At 38.3% G+C, this 12,976-nt stretch overlaps 1 protein-coding gene across 2 annotated transcripts in view; it reads right to left on the reverse strand.

The window, feature by feature from the left end:
* The window catches only part of LOC135072422 (anaphase-promoting complex subunit 11-like), a 57,201-nt gene that overhangs the window by 28,515 nt on the left and 15,710 nt on the right, over nucleotides 1-12,976 (reverse strand). The gene's annotated exons all lie outside the window — the stretch shown is intronic.

Raw genomic sequence — 12,976 nt, forward strand, 5'->3', positions numbered from 1 at the left:
TACGTGTCTTTCCAATTTAACGGTGCTTAAATTACACATCCAGCCTTTATTGTAGAAGAGGCAATGTGGCAAGGTGTTCATAAAACAAGCAAACTGGCCAGACAAGTGCGCTCTTAATTACCAATCACAGTGCGCGTACAGTGCGCGCGCGCCGGTCGTTGGCTGCGCGAATTTAGCCGCGCAAAGGTCGTCGTTCATGACTCATGGTTATGATGATGTGTTGTCACCACAGTCCGTTGGAAACAGCCCCAAAGAAGATTACTTTATAAGATGCAGAAGATTCGATATTGTCTTGATGAAAGTTGGTAGAATCATGACATGGAATTTATAGAGACAGGAATGAAGACTAAACACATGATAAAAATAGTAATGCCTCTGTAAATATTGTAGAGCCAGATCCAGGCGTCAAACTATATTGATTCAAGTAGATTTGCTACATTTATACTGGGTTCGTTGATTCTATCGTCTGCAACAAATATCTCAGCTATAGCAATATCTAGTTTGAAATGAACTGCCTGTCTCGAATTGGCTGTAAGCACGAGATCAGGTCTCTTATTCGCCGGAGCTCTGCATCGGTTCGCGTGACTTCGAGTTTTACGATCGCAATTTCATGTCTGAGATGATGAGCGTTGTTATTCAGCATTTTTCGTACCTAACGGTTGGTTTCGTTATTACTACTGATTATACTAATCATTACCTACAATGTTAATATTTAATGCTATTGTATTGTGCTGGAAGAGGATCTCAAGAACAATAGTTCAAGAAACTCATTGTAGAAAACATATCATTAACTCAACCATGCCCTCTGTTAGTTAGATCAATGCACTCAACTAAATCTAATTATCTCATCTTGGTTCATTCTTTCCTACCAAAAGTAGCTCTATGCGTTAACTAAATAACAGCATTATTAATGTAGTTTTAAAATTTTATGAAGCTGATTAACTTCTGACAATACGTAATAATATGTACCGTCAAACAAGTAAATTATGCTTCGAACTTAATTAACATTCTTGAAACGTGCTAATGTTTAGAAAAATAGTAGAAAGCTAAGTAATGTAATAACTGAATTTCGCAACTGCGCGTTACAGGACTTATGTAACAAAGCTGTACGGAATGCTATTTGACTTTAAATAAAAATAAAACTTTTCATTGAAGAAATTGCACAATATTAGAGCGACACGCCCCATGTTTGATTCGTAAAATGCATTTTATTCGATGGAGCGCTTAGAGTTCTATTTAATTGTGATCTAAAAATAGGCGTTCATTCACAAATCGCAAAAGCAGCGGCATTCATTCGCTAACTCCATTGGAATCGAGTCGAGTCTCGAGCTTCTGTTTGCTCGTTTTGTGTGGGCTGAAAGGCGCGCGTCACTGGACCAGGCACAGGTTGTGAATGAAACTGGATCCAACGCAAACGGGTTTGCGGCTGGGAGCCAGGGCTGGCTATTGTCACCCTTCCACACAGAGCAAAAAGGAATTATATTATCACGATTAAGTTTGCAAAACATAAATACATCATCAGCTGTTGATCTTCAACTTTTCGTTGCAGATCCAAAGGCCGTCTTTTCTTTCAACTAGGTACCTAGTTCACAGTTACGAGAGTAATTAGCAGTCGACAGATAAATTATGGCTTCATAGGAGTTGCAGTAGTGGGAACGAAAGATTAACATGTTATACCGCAAATAGAAAAACACGTAATTAGCACACAAAACAATACAAATACCTGCGTAGTATCAGTTTAGGGAAATGAATACCAAAATACTTAGGAATTTTGCGAGTGGGGAAGTACCAAATGCTAGGAATGACGAAACATGACCTTGAAACCGCTACCAGTTTTAAGGTTACAGGCTTTTATTCTTTCATTCATTTGGCATGACTGATTGTATGCGAGCGTCTATTACTGAATTACAGTTAATCGCTGGTAGTTTTCTAAAAGGGATTTGAGAATAACTATTCATGCTTTACTTTTTATGATAAGAAATCAGCCCTGACGTAAACAATGCGTCGTAAAGTCTCCGAGGATCGAACGCCGGCAGAGTGGCGTTTACGATTAATAGCCATGGCACAATCGCAGCCGCCAGTCAAAACTACTGAACGATATAAATTTCGCACGTAAACACTGTTGGCAGAACAAAGACGGATCGATTGCCTGTGAGCTCCAAGTGGGAAGAAATTGTTGATGTTGCCCGCATATGGCGTACTTTTTGTTGCCAGTCGAAGGCGCTGAAAATTTCCACGGCCACCGATCATTAGACGATAATGGGGCAAAAAGTTAGACAATGCCTCTTCCTATATCGTGGAGATGGTTGCCCCTCGGACGTCGACGAAATGGCCAACAGTGAGTCATCATGGGAGGCCCTGAAGCTAGTCTCGCTCTACTGAGCGGTATGACGGAAACAATGCCCTTCTCACGGCTGCTTGTTAATTCACCATTCTTAAGAAGGAGCTCGTGTAACGTTTGCAAGGTTCCTGAACAACAAAAACTTGCTAGCTCTATCTTGGAATGGAACATACCAAATGGCATTGAACTAGTTATCAAACGGATATCGATTCTTAATTTTAATGGTTTATACGTAGAAGTCTATCTCAATGAGATACCAATTATGTACGTGTAAACATTAAGTTTTGTGTTATCTCCTATTTCAATTCTCTACATTTTAGCCTAATTCATTAACGCTAAAGCTATTGTTTGAAACCATTCACATCTAATTACAGACCGCAAAAAGTAGCTCTACTAATGAATAGTAGAACAAGAGTTGAACTTATCAGTCAGGCCTGTTGACACGGTTCCGTTCACGTATTTCGTCTGAGTGACACTCCGAATGCTAAACCGGACGAATCTCATGCCCTCGAGTGTCGGCAGCCTAAACTTTCTCGACAACCTATCTGCTTCATCTAAAGGGTACGGATGTGACTTCACTTTCTTTTCTGTTTAACAACTAATGGGGAAAACATTTCATGTTCATATACTTACTACGTAAAAATTTTGAATTTTTTTTTTTTTTTTTTTTATGCATAACAAGGCAGGTATTTGACCACAATCGCACCTGATGTTAAGTGGGATGCGGTCTAGGATGGTACATATCTGCCCTGTAAGTGCCTATTCACTCTCGCCTTGAAAAGGCCCGGATTATAGTTTTCGGGAAAGACAGCAGCAGGCAACGAATTCCAGTCCCTAGCTGTTCGCATTATAAAAGAGTCATCGAAACGCTTAGTGCGAGCTGGTGGAATGTCAACAATATAGGGATGGTACGCTAACCTGCGTCTGGTTCCCCGATGATGGAAGGGGGCTGGTGGAATTAATTCATGTAATTCTTTCGCACATTCTCCGAAGTGTAGCCTGTAGAAAACCGATAGGGATGCTACCTTACTACGGCGATGGTCAAGTTCCTGGAGCGCCGCTTCAACAAGGGTAGGGCTGTCGAATATAAACATGTTCATTCATTATCACAAATATTTTCCTTTTTAAACTTGCCAATAATGCCAATTGAGCAGTAATATCTATGTGTAAAAGCTTTCAGCCATACAAGTAACAATACCCACAGGTATTGATGTGCCGTTCCCGAGAACGCTCTCTCAGCTGAGAATATTCTCGGGAGCGTTCCCGGGAGCGTTCTCCTAAGTGAGAAAGGTTGAGAAACATGTTTATCAAATGGAAATAAACAAACTTTCTTAACTAAAATAGTATTAAATTAAGTCAACAGATAAGTGTATATTAAACAATACACTCTATTTGCAGTGAAAGGCTATATTCTCAGTGTTCCCGAGAATATTCTCGGGAATTTTCTCGGCAATATTCTTGGCAACTGCACCTTTATTATATTTTATTTTTTTCGTCGTGAAATGTCGTTTTAATGTTATGTAAGATGATAGAAATTTCTTTTTACACGTAATTAAATAATGTAACTGTCCATTTTTTCGTTTTTAACACGCTCTTATTAGGTCGTCGTGTATGTAACTAACTATGTAATGGAATCTTAGAATCTGAATTACACGCAATTTTAAGTATTGTATCATCATGAAACTTGGCAATTATATGTAGATTAGAAATGACAATACAATATTGTGGTACCAGCTGGTCTGATGATGGGACTGGAAGGTGGCCAAAAGAACTCCTAAACGAAACGGCGGAATCACATCGAGTTTGGGTTCATTGGATGTCTTTTCGAGATCTTTAAGTGCTAGATAATGTTCAGGGTCCTAATGATGGAGGTAGCCATAGGAACTCCTAAACGAAACGGCGGAGACTCATCGAGTTTGGGTTCTTTGGATTTGTCTTTTCGAGCACTTTAATGCTAGATGATGTCCAGGATCCTGATGATTTTTGGCTTTTTAGTGCTGTTAGTAATTAAAAGCGTGTTATTAGTTTTTTAAACTATTCTTATTTGACATTAGGGGATATTTCACAATCACTTAGTAAGGGCCTGTTTCGCCACTTCTGGATAAGTTGTGGATAGCCTGTCTGACGGATCATTTAACACATTTTTATAGAAAATAAGTGCTAGCTAGATTGATCCGATATTTAGAAGAACGGTAATACTCCTCTTCAAAAAAGGTGACAAAACCTTGTTGAAGAATTATAGACCCATTTCGCTTCTGAGCCATGTCTACAAGCTGTTTTCGATAGTCATTACGAATTGTCACGCTAGCAGGCTCGACAACTTTCAGCCCCCCGAACAAGCCAGTTTCCGAAAATATTCTTATAATAATATACGCAACGGCAGATTATACGGAAGATCAAGGAGTACAATCAGCCACTTTGCGTTTGTGAACTATGAGAAAGCCTTCGATTCGTTTGAAACATGGGCGGTGCTTCAGTCTCTTCAATTGTGCCATATTGACTATTGATACTTAAAGAGTTGAAAGGCTTGTGCAAACACGCCACAGTGACAGTCCGTTTTAAGATCAGGACTCGAAACCTATCCAGTTGCAGCGAGGGGTGAGACAGGGAGACGTCATCACCACCGCCCTGGAAGATGTTTTCAAGCTTCTGGGCTGGAGAGGATTCAGCTTAAATATCAACGGCGAGTACATCACCCAGACATCAGACGATATCGTAGTCATGGCTGAGATTGTGGAAGATCTAGGCACAATGCTCGATGGCCTCAACAGAGTCTCTCAACAAGTGGGTCTCAAAATGAACATGGACAAGATTTAAAAATCATGTCTAAAGACCGTGTTGCACCCACTCCTCTATAAGTTGGAGGTTCTACACTCGAGGTTGTTGACAATAATGTATACCTGGGACCAACAGTCCAGTTAGGTAGGTCCAACTTCGAAAAAAAAAAGTCAATCATCGAATCCAGCTCGGCTGGGCAGCCTTTGGGAAGCTTTACGATATTGTCACGCGGCTTCTCCGTCGCGTCGCCACTCCGCTTTAAATCCAATTTGAATCCGCTTTGAATCCGCTTGCAGTCCGCCAGGGTGGCAAGGGCCTTAAAACTCAGAGGCACACTGATGTTCAAATACCGTAGCCAAGTCCTAAAGCCGCGGTACGCGTTCGCCACGAAAAGAGTGAGCAAGACAGAAATATCTCACTCACACGTTTCATGCCTTGTAACGACTAGTCTTAACGCCCAGTTAATAAAACATTACAGATAATATCACAATAAACAACAAAATTAAAATTAAAACTAAATGCATTCTGTCGAGAACACTGAGAATATTCCCGGGAGCGTTCTCGGTTCTCGAGAATATTCTCAGTGGGAATATTGCCGGGAACGAGAACTTTCTCAGCGGCACATCTCTACCCACAGGGATCCTAATTATTATGTTTTCGAAAAGTATTTATGGGTAGGTGTACGCGTTCAGACAGGTAAAGCCATTGCCACAATAAACAGCGTAGCCCAAAATCGATCGATTTGAGTGTCCAAATAATAAATCCAAGTAACTATACCTGATACAGCCGACGCATATTAAATGCCGGCTCACCGTGTCGTGAGTCACGCGGGGAGGCGCCGTATGAAAGGGAGGACATGAATGGGTCATTAGGAGGGCCTGAACGCTTCCTACGGGAGACGTTGATGTAGATATGGCGCACTGGCGACTGATGCGACAATATCAGCGTAAACTCACCTGGGCTGGGACAATGTTTGTATTGCAATTGGACATCATGTAACTCCAACCGGTTGTATCAAGAAATAACATTCTAAGCGCACCAGACCCAATCCTTACCTTACCACTAATACCAGTTTACTTAGGATCTTAAAATGTAATCACTTCCCAGAACAGAGCCGCTAAAGAGATATTCAGGAACCTTGGCTTGCATCACCAAGGGCGCTTCTATTTTTGGTAAAGGATGTAGTGAGCGAGACAAATAGGTGTGTTAAAGAAGTTTCAACACGTGAATCGTCCTAATGGATTTTTTTGCACAACCCGACACTAGTTGAACTTTTTATATTTCCTGACAGTTTTTTGTAATTCAAGGAACAGGTTTCTCTCATAATGCTCTAGCTAGAGATTTCATTTATGATGGGTGATTTATTTTGAAATCGCTATGTTGATTTTGAAATTTAAAGAAATTGTATTTATTTTATGACACAACCACATCAATCGGTCTATGTCCGAACGGTATATGATAATTTGAGCAGTATATTTTTAGATTTTGTGACGGTGAAGCTCTATAAAGTTGTTTTGCAGTAAACCTCGAAATTGCAGCTATTACTGAAGATAAACTGTCTGCAGCCGGCTTCACCGTTTACTCCATCCTATCAGATGATTGGAAGATTGGAATAACTAACTCGGTCACCGCTCACCGCGCCAACATCTTCTGGACCAATACCAAAAATTATCTTACATGAGAGTAACAAATTACGTATCCAGTAAACCGCACTACAAATTATATTAACTTTTGACATGATAATTTATAGTCTGCCTTAAAATTAGCACTGATGTAGCCATTTGATGATTGGACGTCGCACGCTTACTATCTAAGCTTTGGTCAGCTTAGAGAAAAAGCCTCTGAACTCAATACTAGTGACATCAGTGATAATTCAGTGTGGGCTTTAATATGTATGAGATTGTCTGACACTAACAAATATACAGATGTCAGTAGAAATACAGTGTTTCAATTTATACATGACTTTCATTTAGTAAGTCGATATCGGACAAAGCCTTCATATTGATTATTGAAAATAACAAAAACCAAAGACGGGCGGTAGCATGAAAGCGTGACCAAGGCGAGAATACTATGCACCAGTAAAAGTGTTGCCAAACCAAACGACTACCTTTCCGTCCATCCACCGATTGAGTCGTCAGCGATCGAGCGAGACAATCGATTAATGCAGACACGAGCTACGCAATAAATGCAAGAGCGATTGGTTTGAATCGTAAAATGTATGAAATGCCGTGTGTGTCAGTTTAGAAACTGAATTTCTCTCAATGCCGTTAGGTTTTGGTAAATCTTCTTTGCGTGATAGCACGGAGCAACTCAATAAGTTTCTCTCGATTTCTGATGTCTAAAATTGAGAATTCTATTTCAATTGAACTCTTTTAAAACTCTGCTCTTCTTTTTATAGCTCTACATACAATTCCATGCATACTATTAGGTACACGAATATCATAGAACAGTTCATAAAAGCATGCCTAAACATTTTTTTTTGTCTACCGCATATTTTTGCTGCTAACCTTGCCTAGTATTACCTACAATGTAGTGTTATGTTACTAATAACCAGAACGATTTGCCATTTTCTTGGAAATGCTGCAACTGCATGCTCGCTGCTTTATTGTTATTTGAATTGGAATGGAGACTACTCTACTGTACGATTCTAATGTAAAACTACTGTTTTACATTAGTACAGTAGATTATTTCTATTCTAGTTTCTATACTTTTTTACATAAAGTGTTGTCTTGTGCAATCTCTTTTAATTTCCGCCGATAGTAAAAACGGACGAAACTGATCGTTTATTGGAGATTTTGATGCAAATATTGCTAAATGAAAACAAAATGGTTTGGCATTAAAAAAGACCTTCGAATTTCAGACAAATGTGTAACAGAATACATTTACTCAGTGATTGTGAAAATACGAGTTAATGTTTGTTTAAATAATGCAAATTTTAAAGGATTGATACGGAAGAGATTGATTGCTGCGTTTATTGAGTTATTTCGACTGCCTCGAATGTCAAAGATCATTTAGTTAACAGCATGATTACTAAATAGATCTTAAGGATGGTTACGAAATCAAAATCGTAACCGGAATCAGCCGAAACATCGCGATTGTCATGGGGCTGCCATTATTATGCAACTGCCATGATCGTGTATCTGAGCCGCTGTTATAATTAACCAAAATTTTATATCGTTAACTAGAACATATTGCACGCTCACTGAACAAACGTCATTATTATAATTTCCTTTACAATAGATGATTTGTTATACGACGATTGAATAAATTAGTGAAGGTTTTTGTGTAAAATGTTCAGGGCTGAAATGATGATTAGTATTCTGCGTACAGTAAGTTCGGTACAGGAAGACACGAGAGTAATTATTTAAATTGAACTTTCCCAAAGATTTACTTTTGGAGCTTCGAAATTTTGGCACACTGACACACAATCGACGAGCATGATTCGAGTTAAAAATGATCTTTCACTCCGTAAAAATCTTGAAGGTAATTTTCGACCTTTGTAACGGTCATAAATAAGTTACTGGTCGCATGCTCGGAAAGCTCATATATCAAAATGAGGAGATGTAAAATATTGCGGTGAAAATGAAAAAGATTTACAGTGTAATAAATTGAAGCGTAATGTATATTTAAAACAATATTCCACTTAAACTCACGCTCGGGCAGAATAGAAACGCATACATGATGAACGCACAGATACTAAAGGCAGCGAAGTGCAGTCAGTTGCATGACAACGAAACCTAACCGAATGGAAATTAATATCAAATGTAGGTGAAATTGTGGTAATCGGGTAACGTGACGTGTGAAAGTAACGCGCGGGCGCAAAGCTTAGTGGAGCACTAAATCCAGTTTTTATGACCATTCTAAGATAAGTAATAGATGGGATTTACTGTCATTCAAAACGTAATTAATAAATGAAACCAAACAGTTAACATAAGAATTCAATGATTCTACAGTTTCTTTTGAGTCTCAATGATTCTCAGTTTTTATTATTATCTCTGAGAATTTAGATTGTTAGTCAGTAGTTAGAATTTCAGTTTGATTTCAATAGTGTGACGTATGTTTATGCTTTTGCAGATAGGATCGTTTTCAGATTACAAATTGCTATGAATGGTGTTGTTCCAGATGATTTAACAACTAATAGAATAAAAAACAATGCATAAACAAACTTCGGTAAAGAGGTAAGATTTGAACATAAATTCAGGGGAGAATGAACTGAAATCTGAAAATGTAGCTAAGTTGTTGCATGTACACTTAATTAATTTTTTACCAACACCTGCCTGTTGCTATGAAAACCAACAGCAATGTAGGTTATTATAATAATATGATCATTCGATTTCGGTCCATAAACAATCGAGTATAATATTATTCCCTTCAAGCCTCGAGTCATCACTTGCGCATCGCTACGCTGCGTCTGCGTGGACACGCGTCACCGCTCGCGCACACGTGGCGGCTCCTCTGGTATGCAGCGGTCTTATCGACCATCCTCAGCTGACAAGTGCTGACTAATGACTGCGCTAATTATCGACGATAATATGGACTATAACAGCGTAGTTACTAAAGAAGAGGTTACCAATCTTGCTTAGGCAGAACCTGAAAGCAACTGCATACGAGTAACTGTTTTAAATAATCATAAACTGGCGGCATTTGGTCTCTGATGAAACCTAAATACGAGTAAGTAGCAAATACAGAAAGTGCCAAGTTAGCACAAAATATATCTAGAGAACAATCATTTGAGGAAAATTTCAGAACGAAAAAAGAAACTTTGAAATTTCGTTTTGGAACACGCAAAAAAGCACTTGATAATAATGATAATAGATTTTTGGGCTACAAAGGGGAAAGTTGCATCACAGTTTTGAGTTCCCAGTGTAAACACGAAGATGTGACATCAAGTGTCAGCGAGGTGCAACAGTTAGCTAATGGCGCACATGATGCAACCGCTGAACCAGTAACTCACTGAGCTACATGAAGCGCTGTTATGTTGTAAGTTGCAACTTCGGCAGAGCGTACAAAGCAACATAATTTATTGCAAATACTTTTTGTAGGAACCTAAGCTTATGCAAAGTCCATGGAGTAATAAAAAAGTGCTAGACAGAACGTCGATGAAATCTGATCGAAAAAGAAATGGCGTCACTTTTCAGGATTCCGTGACTCACTCAAAACGTTTGCCGCGGTGTAAGTCTTCAAATTGGGTCGCCATTAAATGCAATCCAATTATAGGATTTAGTGAGTTACCCGAGTGAGAGCTCAGACGTGCCATAATTGAGGACTTGTTGAGTCGTCACTTGTCAGTGATCCAATAAAGTCTTATATCATGGCCGAGGTCGTTGCTCTTTCATTCATGCTCTAATGAAGGCACGGTAGGATTTTTGTGATGCAAAAATATTCGTTAGCAGGCGCTATCTCTGACGTGTACAGCACATTGATAGTGCTTGGTTATGGAGTGCAGAGTCAACAGAAGGTCTTATCATTTTAATTACAATTTGTCAACAAAGACTATGTTTTCATCCAACACACTGTTTCTGTTGGACAATTATTATGTATGGGTAGTTCTACAAATCAGGGAATTTTACGGGGCTCAACTTGCAGCTCCTTAAATTACCAATTAATAGTTCTCGTTTTAGGGTATTAATAAAGTTTAACTCACATAGTACTTGGTCACTGAATTTCAACACGTTTTAATAAAAACATCCCAGACAAAAATGGCTTCAAATGGGAAAAATTCTCATTTCCCTGTGGGGTGACATTCCAGAATTCATGATGTAAATCACAATAAAAAATATATAAAAATATAATTAGTCAAAAATAACATTGTATTGAAAGTAACCATTAGTGTATCTTTCATTTAACTTATATGGATTATGTTTGAATTCCCTATTTACATAATTTTTTGATTGCTGAACAAAGGCGACACGAATTAAGTATCACTTCCCTGCCACCTATAAACACGTTAAAATCTGTAACAAAACAAAGGGTAAGCCACGTTGTCGTTCTTATGTATTTAAGTATGCAGTTAAGTTCGCCTAGTGAAACGTTTATTTCGCCCAAATCGTCAGTCAGTTAGACGCAGCTACGCTGTTATCATCGTCTGTCGTGTCTGGGCCAGACAACTTCTCACTCATCTGTTACGTATTTATAACAGTATTTTATATTATTTTAGGGCAATTATGAAACAATATTGTCAAAGTCGCTTGCGTCCATTGACTGATAATATTAAATTTGATATGAAGTTTATATAATTCATGATTTTGGCAAAATACATCAAAAATCTCACTTCCCTGTGTATCATTTCCCTGGGTTTACGAAGAAAATGGAAAAGTTAATATCGACTAACCAGCAAAACTTACTGCCATATAAAGGCATTTTACAAATACACTAAGTGCAGGCAAATGCATACACTCCATTGACACTGGATACTCCATTTTGACTTGCTTGACTCTATACAAACTTTTAGCTGTTTTTGCAGTAACGTGTGCGAGCACTTCCAAATAGGCATCGTAAAATATTCTTCCATGAAAGCAAATGTTGATGACGCTTAAACTGAATCTGAAACTGAGACCAGTAATGCCTGCACACCAGTATTTTGATTCATCAGACTTGGTTGACCTTACGAGTGTACTGGGACTGAATGAACATTGATGATCCTGATGGATTGCTGGAGATGCCGAAAATAGATACTAACGAATTGTTTCCAGTCGAAGAAAAGCGTTGAGGAAAGAAGAGGAAGATAATAGAAGGAGATACGAATAGTAGGGAAAAGTCAAAGAGATCAGGTGACGGAAAAAGAAGCAACCTAAATGAGTTCGATGTTCAATTGATAGTGGACCTTTATGATGCACATAAAAGTATTTTTTATTATTTTTAGAATAAAGACTATAAACTCAAATGCATCTTTCAGTTAAATTTTCACTATCCTGTATATGTTCTCACTTCCCTGTCCATCGAAAATAGAAAAACCGCTATAAAATCAATATTTATCATAATTTTGTCTGGCCCGTTAAAAATTGGATATGTTGTAGTATATTCTCGGTCTTTAGTCACTGTTTATACTGATTACTAACAAAAACTGGAGATTCATTTTATGGTCCTAAATAATTCCACCGTGAGTAGAACTACCCGTATATAAATTAATTATGTATTTGCTCTATGGAACTACCTTATTTGGAAAAACAGATTGCCCCAAAAGCATCACTTTATTTTTTTTTATTATTTATATTATTTAGTGCCAGAAAGATATCGAGCGCATCATTATATTCTGAACAATTCGTGTTATCCATTAAATACCCGTTTTATAATAGCTGTAAAACACTAACTACGGTGTGTCATTCGAGGGACCGGTGAAACGTAATAGTTCCAGCAAACGGCCCGTGTCGCCTATTGGATAATATGTCGGACGGTTTGTTTTGGTTAATGCGCCGCTGGCTCCGTTATTTATAGCCTGAGTTTCGGGCCGTCGAAATGTCATCGAATATTGGCACCAGCACCGTTAGAAGGGACGGTTATTTTAACAGTTACGCCCTTATTACAAAAAAGTTTAACCCTGGACGAACACTGGTTCAAAATGACATTGCCATACTAAATTTAAATAAGAGTTCAACCAGAGTCTAATTTTTTGTAATAAGGGGGTTAAAGTTTAACTACAATCAAGACTGCAGAACAAACCCATTCTGTTACCAGTCAAGTAAAATAATGGTATTATGAATGAATGACGTAACAAGAATTTTAATGAACTCTTAATTAAAATTTCAACGGCCATTAAAGTAATTGGAATGTTGTGGTTCGGAAAAGTCAAATATATTATATTGCTAATTTCCCGCTATTTCATCCGGGTTGATTTATTTCTTGTTGCCGACTGTAAAG

The sequence above is a fragment of the Ostrinia nubilalis genome, chromosome 6 (assembly GCF_963855985.1).
Source record: "Ostrinia nubilalis chromosome 6, ilOstNubi1.1, whole genome shotgun sequence".
In the NCBI taxonomy this organism is placed as follows: domain Eukaryota; kingdom Metazoa; phylum Arthropoda; class Insecta; order Lepidoptera; family Crambidae; genus Ostrinia; species Ostrinia nubilalis.